At 44.4% G+C, this 12,074-nt stretch overlaps 1 protein-coding gene across 1 annotated transcript in view; it reads left to right on the forward strand.

Moving 5' to 3' along the window:
• Nucleotides 1–996: 996 nt before the first annotated feature.
• The window catches only part of shank1 (SH3 and multiple ankyrin repeat domains 1), a 120,058-nt gene continuing 108,980 nt past the window's right edge, over nt 997–12,074 (forward strand). The window contains exon 1 of the mRNA XM_053239232.1: nt 997–1,408. The gene's annotated coding sequence lies outside the window, so the exon portion shown is untranslated. The remainder of the gene's footprint in view (nt 1,409–12,074) is intronic.

A 12,074-nucleotide genomic window follows, 5' to 3' on the forward strand; every position in this document is an offset into this window, starting at 1 on the left:
ACTGGCACCCAGGTGATGAAATGAACTCTCGCTCAATTTGTACTCTGTTTTCATATTTTCTTTTTCATATTTTTTCACTTCTGTAAGTTGCTCTGGATAACTGCATCTACTGAATCCTGTAAATCCAAGTGACAGTGAAGCTATCAGCTATTTTATCTGGAAAAAAAAATGGTATGGCCTCCTCTTTAATGGAAAATGCCAAACCATTGTGAAAGCTCATGCCAATTCCCACCCACTTTATACACCGCTATGGGCCATTTGCTGCAGAGGTGGGCGATGTGATTTTTTTCTAATCTTCTTGCTATCCCACCTTTCCAGAGCGCCTTTCTGACCTTACAAAGTCTGTTCGGGAGAAAGCATAAACCAAACTTATCCCTCATTTCCTTTTGTGTGTTTCTTTCAAAGATCTAATCTTCTTCTATGTCCTCCGTCTCCAGCACTTGAAAATTCGTAAAAATTTGTATGACCTAATTTGTATGAAAAGTTAAGAAGGTTAGGGTGGTGGCAAGGTTAGCATACTTAGTGTAGCGTAGCATACCTTTTTTTTTTTGTACCTTACTGACTTCATATATTTGAAATCCCTCATTTGGATTCTTACAAATGTATTTTTTTCCCCCTCTCTCTGTCTTTATCTGGTTCATCCTCATTTCAGGTTGCCTTCGTCTGCAGATCTTGCCGTGTATCTTCACGCTGCATCGCGGTGGGCGTATGTTAGCAGCTCTTTTGTAATGAATTTTGCACGCGTTGTATGCATGCAGCACAGCGCATATCGTGATGTCTTGTCCTTGTATCGCGCTGTGAATCTCTGCAGCTCCGTTCCAGTTTTATCTGAGAAACCAAAACTCCAGAAGACATCATGGCATTGTGGAGGAGACAGTGAGAGAGAGAGAGAGAGTGAGAGAAAGAGAGATGGATGGATAGAGGGAGGGAAGGAAGGAAGGAGGACGAGGGGGGAGGGGGTGGAGGGACAGAGCATACGAGAGGAGAGAGGAGAGAAAGCAGCCAACCAGCTGAAAGAGACCGATGGATCAGGTCTGTTTGAACGACTGAGAGAGAGGGAGGGAGGACGAGAGAGAGAAGGGGGGAGAGAGTGATTGTCAGAAGTGTTACTATAGCGCTTCCAGTCCGCTGGAACGCCGTGGATATCCCTCCCATTTCTCCGGTCTCTCCCAACCATCCCTTGCCTCGCTCTACAATGTGATTTCCAGAGGTCTAATTACTGTCGCTGTTATTTCTTTTTATCTATTTCTTTTTTTTACCTCCCCATTTTTTTCTTTGATCTCCCTCCCTCGTTTTTCTCTCTCTCTATCTCTCTGTGCTGCTGCTGCTGTTGCTGGATTTGTTGTCTCATTAAATCTGGAGGGATCTGCAAACAGAGACAACCGGAGAAGACAACCGTAGGAAGACAGTAAGTAAGCCTGCTTTTCTCCCAACGACGCGTAGAAGGCTGGGAAAGATTGTTGGCTCTGAAGGTGGGGTTGATGCATGGACGAGAAGAGAAATTGCTCAAGCTTTTGGAAGTATGAATCTGTAAGAACCTGATTGGTAGATTTCGACTCCAAGTTCCTCCTTGTGGTGCTGTTTCTGCAGAGTAGGGCAGAGCAGGTGCACACATGTGGAGTGCCTTTACCGTACCGGACTGCATGGGAGGAGGAATAGATAGTCAAATGTTGGCAGAGGTGTGTTTCAGCAGCAATGTTTGAGAAACAAGGAACATGTTCCTGTTTGAATTACGCTGAATTAACTGAGTGGGGGTGAAAAAAAGAGAGGAAGATGCTGTAGAATGTGTAAGAAATCAGATTCATTTGCCTTGAATATTACCTGCCCAGTACGGCAGTGATAGAGTGAGTGAGAGCTCTGATAGAACGATGTGGTGATGTTCAGGCTTCTGTCACTCTTGGTAACACACCCACTCACACACATTGGCATGCATGAAGACTCGCTCGCTCATCAACACCCACTGAGTTCTGCTCCTCGATGTTATGTTGAGCTGGTCCCCTCTCTCTCTCTCTCTCTCTCTCTCTCTCTCTCATGCTAAATGTTTTAAAACGACTTGCAGACTCGTAACTGTTTGAAGATTGTATGAAAAGTTGCAAAGGCTGAGGTAAGGGTTGTGCCAGGGTTAACGTACCTTTTATTACCATTTCATATGCATGAAATAAAATTAAATGTAATTCCATTGCTCATGTGGTGTAATTCAGATACATTTCTCATTAAATTAAGGTTGTGTTTGTGAAAACGTGTAGAATTTATGCGCTGGCTTTATGTCATTCAGTAGATCCAGAGTATAAACTTTGGTGGAACAGCATCTGTAGGTGTGCTTTTAGGATTTTGTCCTTTTGTATATCCCCTTTCCACATTTTGAGGATCTTGTTAAGGGCTGATCTGTGGTACTCTGTGATACCGCGTCCTGGTGCTGGTTCCTCTCCAGCTGAATAAATACATTCAGGATATAAATCATAAATGTATGAATTTATCCCTAATGAGTGAGCCAGAGGTGAAGGTGGTGAGGAAAAACTCCCTGAGATGACATGAGGAAGAAACCTTGAGAGGAACCAGACTCAAAAGGGAACCCATCCTCATCTGGGTTACACTGAACAGTGCAATTATAAATAAATCCCTTCTATAACTGTGTACTACATGGACAAATAGTGCAATTGTGTAACAAGGAAATTCATTACAGTTTTCACATGAAGTCTGGTTTGTTGAACCTCTCCGCTGTGCACTGATGGAGACCTGAGTGCAAAACTGTTGCGGCAACCGCAGCCCCAAAGCCACTACAGCAATCACAGTTCCAAGCCATCACAGTACAACTGCCCATATGAACCACAGTCCAAACCCATCTCCACAGTCCCCAAGCAGCACCAATCTCAGCAATCCCAGTGTTCTTCAGGCCGTCCATGCGGGGCCGCCCCCAGCAGCAGTGCACGATTTCCAACTGATGAGAACTCCAACCAGAAGTAGGGCAACAGGATGGATCAGACAGGTCCGGAGGGGTCAGGATCACTGATCTCTCAGAAGTAGCATGTGTAGCTTGAGAGGGAGAGAGAGAGAGAGAAAGAGAGAGAGAGAGGGAGAGGGAGAGATTGTTGGGTATGCTTTCATCAATCCCTACCCCATAAGACTACTTGCACTGTTCTTTACAGCCCCATTGTTTTCACCAAAACACAGACTACTGTGGTACATATTCGTACATTGATGCCCCCCATAATCAGTTTCCTGGTTGAGTTCCTGGTCTTTTGAGGAGAAAGGTTTGCTTTAAGGACAGCTTCCATCCAGTTCCACATTTGAAAAGCATCAGATCCAGTTTCATTTGCATGATGTTTAAACTGAGCGTATTTACATTTATCCATCAGTGTGACCTACAGAATTCAATACAAACACAAAGCTGAACAGTCAAAAGTCTTTTGTTTGAGATAACAGCAGAGCTCATAACGTTATGGTCACTAGCATGGAAACTTAACCATTGAGCTACCATTGCTCTGGCCATGGGGATGATTGCGTACTTCAGAGATTAAAAATTTTCACCCTCCTTCACTTGGAGTGACAGGCAGAGAGGCCACACCTCCTTCAGTGGGACTGACAGGCAGAGAGGCCACGCCTCCTTTAGTGGGACTGACAGGCAGAGAGGCCACACCTCCTTCAGTGGGACTGACAGGCAGAGAGGCCACACCTCCTTCGGTGGGACTGACAGGCAGAGAGGCCACACCTCCTTTAGTGGGACTGACAGGCAGAGAGGCCACACCTCCTTCAGTGGGACTGACAGGCAGAGAGGCCACACCTCCTTTAGTGGGACTGACAGGCAGAGAGGCCACACCTCCTTCAGTGGGACTGACAGGCAGAGAGGCCACACCTCCTTTAGTGGGACTGACAGGCAGAGAGGCCACACCTCCTTCGGTGGGACTGACAGGCAGAGAGGCCACACCTCCTTTAGTGGGACTGACAGGCAGAGAGGCCACACCTCCTTCAGTGGGACTGACAGGCAGAGAGGCCACACCTCCTTTAGTGGGACTGACAGGCAGAGAGGCCACACCTCCTTCAGTGGGACTGACAGGCAGAGAGGCCACACCTCCTTTAGTGGGACTGACAGGCAGAGAGGCCACACCTCCTTTAGTGGGACTGACAGGCAGTGAGGCCCCTCCTCCTTTAGTGGGACTGACAGGCAGAGAGGCCACACCTCCTTCAGTGGGACTGACAGGCAGAGAGGCCACACCTCCTTTACTCATACTAACAGGCAGAGAGGCCACACCTCCTTTACTCATACTAACAGGCAGAGAGGCCACACCTCCTTCAGTGGGACTGACAGGCAGAGAGGCCACGCCTCCTTCAGTGGGACTGACAGGCAGAGAGGCCACACCTCCTTTACTCATACTAACAGGCAGAGAGGCCACACCTCCTTCAGTGGGACTGACAGGCAGAGAGGCCTTCTTGTAAGCATGGATAAAAAAAGAGAAATTAGAAGAGGTATTCGGCGTTACCGACAGAGAGACGTCGTTTTTCATTCACTACAGCCATATTATAACACCTCCGTACTGAGAGCAGTGAACGAATTTGACAGCAATCCCAGTCACTGTATCTTGCTTCACACCTGTCAGATTATTCGCTCCATGCTTCCTGAGGCTCCATATTTCATCCCACTGTATATGTCTGTATAGATGGAAAGCAATTAAATCAGGCTGCATTTGCTCTGATGTGACCTTTCAGAGTCAACTTCCTCTTTGACTCTCGTTCGAGATTATGAAACATACGCAGTGTCTCATCTCAAGCTGTTAGGCCTGAATCATGTGTAGACACGAGCTCTTCGTAGATGTTCTACAACCACTTAACATGGACCAAAACCATGTCCATCATCACCAGCCTTTAGTCTCACAGACCACACCTTCTGCTGAGGGTACAATTGTGGGGCAAACATTAAGAATTTGAGTTGGACGGCTTTTACGTCACGCTAGAAGACCAGATCCTCCCACTGAAGAGTCCAGCCCTACGTTCACCCTAGCATGAAACAACTCGCTCATGTCACTTGTAGTTTGTGTAGCACCTGGTACTGTTGTAGCTTGTGGATGTGGTCTGTCCAGCACCTTTTCAGTTGTAATGAGAAATAAAGTTAGCTTTAGAAGCCATATATATATATATATATATATAGCTAGTAAGTTAAACACAAATTAAATATTGCACTAATCAGTGAGAAAATTGTTTGTTTGTTTGTTTGTTATATGCTCTACTTCCTAATTTCTTTGTAACTTGTCTGTGCATATTTAATGAGAGGTTGTATATGACAAGACAAAACGAAACCACAGTTATGAGTTTTTCTTCCATTTTTGAGCAGTAAATGGGAACTAATTGCAGGTTAGTTGCGAAACTAAAGTTGTGAGCGGGGAACTGAAGAAACGTCGGACCACACGCACCATAGGATTGGTCAGAGGGATCATCCGAGCCAAATGTTTGGATTTGCTGCTTCAGTGTATGAAAATTAATTTGCATAGAATTGAGAAAATCTCAGTTCAAATGTCGCTTGTTAGCGCGTGAACGCAATGTTAGAAAACCTGCAACCTTCAGGGAGAAGGACGTACGGTTAGATGGTGGGTGCAGAAACTCGGGTATAAAAAACGGAAATTTACAGGAAGTGGTTTATGTCCCGAAGATATTTGCTGACTGCTTTCGTTGTGTACTTATCAGATCTGGACAAAATGCAAACATCTGTTTGTGTTGTGATGTACAGTATGATCAAGCACGGTTTAAGTGTGTTAAAGGTACTGTCTGTGATTTTAGCAAAGTTAGGTGAATGTTGGTGGTTCACCTCAGGCGCTGTTTGTGTAGTTTACAGTCTGGAGTAGCACAAAGACCAGAGTTTTTCCTCTGTTAAAATGTTTTATTGAAGCTGCCGATATGTTAGGAATTTCACCAAATAGTATGCACAGTGCTCAGACTTTAAAATCACAGATTCTAATTAAAGACAAATGCCAGAAGCTGACATGACCGTGACCGCGGGCTTGCTAATATCAAGGTGATAATGCATCATATCCAGGTAATAACACAGAGCTGCGTTCAGAATGAAATGGAATCGAAAATGAAGGTCTCTGCTCAGGTGTGTGTGTGTGTGTGTGTGTGTGTGTGTGTGTGGGAATAGCAGTTTGGTAATGCGTGTTTGTTTAGAGCAGTGGGCGTGTGTTGGTTCAGAGTGGGAGTTTTTTTTCCCTCACTATTATCACTTCAGTCTAATCTCAGCAATCTTTTGTGTCTGCTCAATAATATCTCCTGCTCTCGGAGCGCAGCCCACGGAGCGCACACTGCAGGTCAGTGCATCGGCCGGCGGTAATTACACACGAGTGTGAGCTGTCAGAGAAAGCGAGAGAGGAGTGTCACTGAACAACAAGCCGTGTGTTGTCCCCCCCCCCACCTCTCGCTTGCTCTTTCTGTCGTTTTCTCAATTATTATTCCTAACGCCGTGTCTGAGACACAGTGGTGCTGTCAAAATAGTTAAAATCACCAAACTCATGATCCGCTTTCCAAACACTTGGATAATCAGACAGGAATGCATGGGGAGCGCTAAAATTACAACACAACACATGAAGAAACCTTCATTCTTAAGAGTTTTTTTTCCAAAAGCTAAATGTTGAACTTCTGACTGGTTCTGGATGTAAAACAGAAAATAATGAGCAATAGTTCGGAATCTATACCACACACTTACCCAATTAATACATACATCTCTAAGGGTTCTTTAAGGGTTCTTTGGATAATTAATGGTTCTACATTGAAGATTTAACAGTTCCCCCTAGATGACAATCTTAAAAAAAAAAGAGGCACAACTGAAGAACCCTTAAGGGTGCTTATTTTTTTTAAGAGTGTAATAAGAACTGCATGCATACACAGTTGGAGTCCGGGCTCCAGCTTGGGGTTTGAACACATTGCTGTATCTCAGGTCATATGCAAATCAGCTCATCACATTTGACAGCCAGCTTCCTGTGGCATTCCTCGTTTCCACCTTTATGAAAAAAAATGGTTAAGGGAGCATAAATCATGTAAACTGTATTTCTTTGGTCAGAAGGTGATGATGAATTTCCTGTGACAGCAGAGAGAAAAACGAGAGGCTGATGAGGGAACGACTGCTGTAACGTAAATGAGAACAGGAATTACGTGTAACTATAAACGGATAAAAAAAGCATAATGTGATGTTCTTTAGTAAAAAAAACTTTGAGTTTCGCATGTTCTCCCCGTGCGTCCGTCTGGGTCCCACCTCCCAAAAACAACACTAGGTGTGAAGGAGTGTGTGAATGGTGAACTCATGCGGACGTTCCCAGGATACACTCCGGATCCACCACAACCCTGACCAGGATAAAGCGCTTACTGAAAGTGAGAGAGAGAGAGAGAGAGAGAATCAGTCATGACGCCTCAGAGTCCTGTATTTGTGCCAAATATGAAAATGCAACCTGTATAATGAGGTCCTCATCTAGCTCTTGTATGTGTGTGTATGTGTGTGTGTATGTGTGTGTGTGTGTGTGTGTGTGTGTGTGTGTGTATGTGTGTGTGTATGTGTGTGTGTTTGTGTAAAAGTCCTGCAGCTCTCTTTATACTTCAAACGATGCGTCCATGCTCTTACAGTAGAAATGAGAAGAGAGAAAATCCTCTTGGCCGTGTTAAATCCTCTCACAGCACAAGAGAGAAAAATAAACACGACTCAAAGAAGCAGCAAAATTTACTCCAGGGTTTTAATTTTAACTCCAATTTTAAAGTTATTTTTATTTACTTTATTGTTTTTATTGTTTCCAAACCTGCTCTGTTTATCTGTCTGTCTCTCTGTCTGTCTGTCTCTTTTTCTGTCTTTGACAGTATGTTTGTCTGTCTCTCTCTCTCTCTCTCTCTCGCTCAGTCTCAGTGAAGGAGGCGTGGCCTCTGTGTCTGTCAGTCACAGTGAAGGAGGCGTGGCCTCTGTGTCTGTCAGTCACAGTGAAGGAGGCGTGGCCTGTGTATCTCTCAGTCTCAGTGAAGGAGGCGTGGCCTCTCTGTCTGTCTCAGTGAAGGAGGCGTGGCCTCTGTGTCTGTCAGTCTCAGTGAAAGAGGCGTGGCCTCTGTGTGTCAGTCTCAGTGAAGGAGGCGTGGCCTCTGTGTTTGTCAGTCTCAGTGAAGGAGGCGTGGCCTCTCTGTCTGTCTCAGTGAAGGAGGCGTGGCCTCTGTGTCTGTCAGTCTCAGTGAAGGAGGCGTGGCCTCTGTGTCTGTCAGTCTCAGTGAAGGAGGCGTGGCCTCTCTGTCTGTCTCAGTGAAGGAGGCGTGGCCTCTGTGTTATTTGTGTTAAACTGTTGCTGTAGAACAGAAGAGAAGGGAACACACTGTGTCACATCTGATCTCCTGTGTGTTTCGTCTTCATCTGCTTCTCTCACTAAATCAAAGATGATATGAAGGACACGTGCTGCTCCAGTAATGCTTTTTTTTCTAATGTGTGCACTTAAAACAGGTGCCTCCTAAATGTCTTTCTGCGCAGCCCTAAAGAACAGAGAGAGCTGTGAAATGATCTGAGAGGAAATTTTCAATCACAGTAAGTAAAACTGACAGTGAGTTGCAGGCAGTGCCACGTCTCAGGTAGAGAAATGCCCCGTGTTGCCTGCAGACATTTTGTCTGGTGAAGAATCTGCACATTATCCAGATTTATTCGCTCCACATCAGACAAAATCCTCATCAGCGTGGAGCCTCGGGGTGGTTTATATCCACACTCAACGAGTTGAAAGAATTTCAGCCAAAAATATGTAATGTACACAGTTTCCACAGTTTCTACAAATTCAGTCGATCAGCAGCGGCGTGTTTAAGTTTAATAAACATAATTAGCTTGAAACCGGAGCTATGAGGCTAATTTTGCTAATGAGTAACGGTAGCTTATAGCTACCGGTTTAGCATTGTGTACACTGCATGTGTAAATCATCACATGTGTCTGAGCATAAACAGTTTAAAATGAGCAGAAGACGTCTGTATATAAATAATAATAAACATCAACTTGCGAATTTTAGATGGAAGACTAAATTATAATATTTGTTGTTCATAGAAAATAAGAGATAATTATAGATAATGAACATGTGATGGAAGCACATGGAGTTAAATCCTGAAATTACTCTCTGAATTCCAGGTTGTAATTACGAGGTCGAGCAACGAGCTGATTTTTATTATTTTTTTTACACAAATGTTTTACAGAAACGCATAATTACTGTAACTCTGTAATCACGTTTTTTTTAAATAAATGTCTTTTTATTATTATGAGGAACTTTTCCTTTCCTATGACCAATCTGCGCTCTAACCCACACAGCTGCGATACATAATACGGAGAAGTTTTTTAACAAGCATGGAAGGAGTCTCCAGTGTCAGCGCTTTGAAACAGTCAGAGGTAAAGCTGTAACTTTTCCCATATCCTCAATACAGAGGAGTTTTCACAGTGAGGTTTCTCAGAAAAACTTCATGAGAGAGAGAAAGAGAGGCTGATGAGGGAATGACTGTTTATAGCTGCTATAATGTGCACATAAACAGGAACTAACTTGTTTCACAGATGTTAAATGTAGCTATAAATGGATAAAAACAATGATATCATGTTCTTTAATTAATTGCAGTGGTATAAGAGGAATAAAACACTTCAAAACATGCTGTTAGTGGAAGATAATCAGCTTCGGGGTGGTAACAGTAACTCATGGTAACTTTATCACTTCTAAAGTATAAGCTCCACCTCCAGACTTTAGGCCACGCCCCCTGCTTGAAGAAGAAGGTGATGACAAAGCCGGCTGAAAGCGAGCCGCCATAACTCTTAGAGCGCCATGCTAATCTGGAGGCTATATGCTACTTGTTAGCGACATTAGCCTCACAGGTCAGTGGTGTAAATTGTGTAACTGAATGTTTTAAAGATGAAACAGGAAGTCAGATAGCGAGGTGACGGACGGGTCCAGGAGCTCGTTTATACGCCGTGATGGTGAGTCAGGCAAAAGTGCCATCGAGTGCCACTCAGAACTCTGGGTAATAATGGAAGAGCGGACTTCACCAAGGGCACTTCACCAAGGGCACTTCACCAAGGGCACTTCTAATCATGACCCGCTCTAGGCATGTGTGTTCTTTTTCCTCAGGCTTTGTATTGCAGCGGTGATGTAGCTGTACTTCATTGTGTGTGTGTGTGTATGTGTATGTATGTGTGTGTGTGTGTGTGTGTGTGTATGTGTATGTGTGTGTGTGTGTGTATGTGTATGTGTGTGTGTGTTTATTATCAGGGACTTAATAACGTTTCCTACGAAGAATCCGAGCTCTAACTGCACAGATGGGATCGATAGCAACAAAGTGCGCTACTGTATGGTGCTCATATTGTTTTCCTCTCTCCCTCTCTCTCTCTTTCTTTCTCTCTCACTCTCTCTCTCTCTCTCTCTCTCTCTCTTGCTCTGAGACAGTGAGTGTCTATGTCTCTTGCCCCTCTTTGTTCTTTGCTCTCTGTCGATGCCCGGTCAATGGAGGAGCGTTTCTCTCTCCGCTAACATTTGCTGCGTTGGCTCTTGAGGGAACGATTCAAGCTTTTAGAATTTATCCGTCTCATTTACACATCCCTTCTTCCCTTTCTCTCATTTTTCTCTCACTCTTTTTTCTTCTCTCTCTCTCTCTCTCTCTCTCTTGTTCCATCTCTCCCTCATTTTGCCGGAGGTAAACGGCTGATCTGGGACAGACGGCACTCCCTTGCGCTCTGGCCTACTTCAGCACCGTCCTCTCTCTCTCTCTCTCTCTCTCTCTCTCTCTCTCATTCCTTTTCCTCTTTTTTCTTCTCTCCATCTGTCTCTCCCTCTCTCTTGCCCTCTGTTTCTGTAGCTGTAAAGCCGCAGTCGCACTTCATATTAGCAGTTCAAGTCTCATTGCGAATAAGCGTGACCAGTGCTTCATTTGTTAAACACTGAGAGGAGCGAGAGGCGATCCAGCGGCCGTGTTCTGTTCATCCGCAACACGCTACGCGTAACACGTACAGGCCACGCTATGTGTGATGACCGCGGCACAGTGAGGGAACGTGAGCGTGATATTTCAGCGATGGCGTGAGAGGACTGGACGAGTCATTTACACGTTTCCTGTCACAATATGCGCTCAGCCTCACAGCGGCACTTTGCTCTGAACTGGGGGTGTAATAACTGGGTGTAAAAACTGGTGCGCAATGAGAAATTATTCATATTTCTAAACTGACGTGTAAATAATTTCATTGGCTAGCACGCTGATTTGCCTGTAACTCTGCTACTTTTAAACGGTCTTTCTCTACAGCATCATCGTTCACAAGGTAACGGTCGTTCTACCCCAGATTCTGAACAAAGCCGGTCACATATCGATTCGAAGAACGCTAAATCGAATTGCGTCGTATTGCATCGCATCAGATCAACAAGGCTGGTGATGGAGCGACTGTTTATCGCTGCTATTACCTAAGCAAGAACAGGAACTTACTTGTTTCACAGAAATTAAGTGTAACTATAAATGGATAAAAAGTTATGACGTCATGTTCATTAATTAAAGAAAAATGTAACAGTTGGGAAATTGCAGTTGTATAAGAGGAATAAAACACTTCAAAACATGCTGTTATAGGAAGATAATCAGCTTCGGGGTGGTAACAGTAACTCATGGTAACTTTGACATCACTTCTAAAGTATAAGCTCCACCTCCAGAGTTTAGGCCACGCCCCCTGCCTGAAGAAGAAGGCGATTTGCGCCACAGAGCCGGCTGAACTGTAACAGCACGTCCCTGAGTGTTTTATTCCTCTTATACCACACGAGATTGTCGTGTTACAGAGAAACCACAAAGCGTAAAATCGTCTGTACTGAAGATGTCGGAAAAACACGACTTGTTTCGTGTGTGTGTGAGTGTGTGTGTGTGTGTGTGTGTGTGTGTGTGTGTGTGGTTAGGGTGAAACTGCTGATGCCAGCAAGTTTCATTAAAATCACACTTTTGTTTCTTGGGAAATATTATAGAAGAAAACATTCTCCCATCTGTATTTGCACCTTAAAGAATTGTTTTTGGACGGCACGGTTGAGTGATGGAGTGAACCGTGTGTGTGTGTGTGTGTGTGTGTGTGTGTGTGTGTGTGTGTGTAA

The sequence above is a fragment of the Pangasianodon hypophthalmus genome, chromosome 13 (genome assembly GCF_027358585.1).
Source record: "Pangasianodon hypophthalmus isolate fPanHyp1 chromosome 13, fPanHyp1.pri, whole genome shotgun sequence".
NCBI lineage: Eukaryota > Metazoa > Chordata > Actinopteri > Siluriformes > Pangasiidae > Pangasianodon > Pangasianodon hypophthalmus.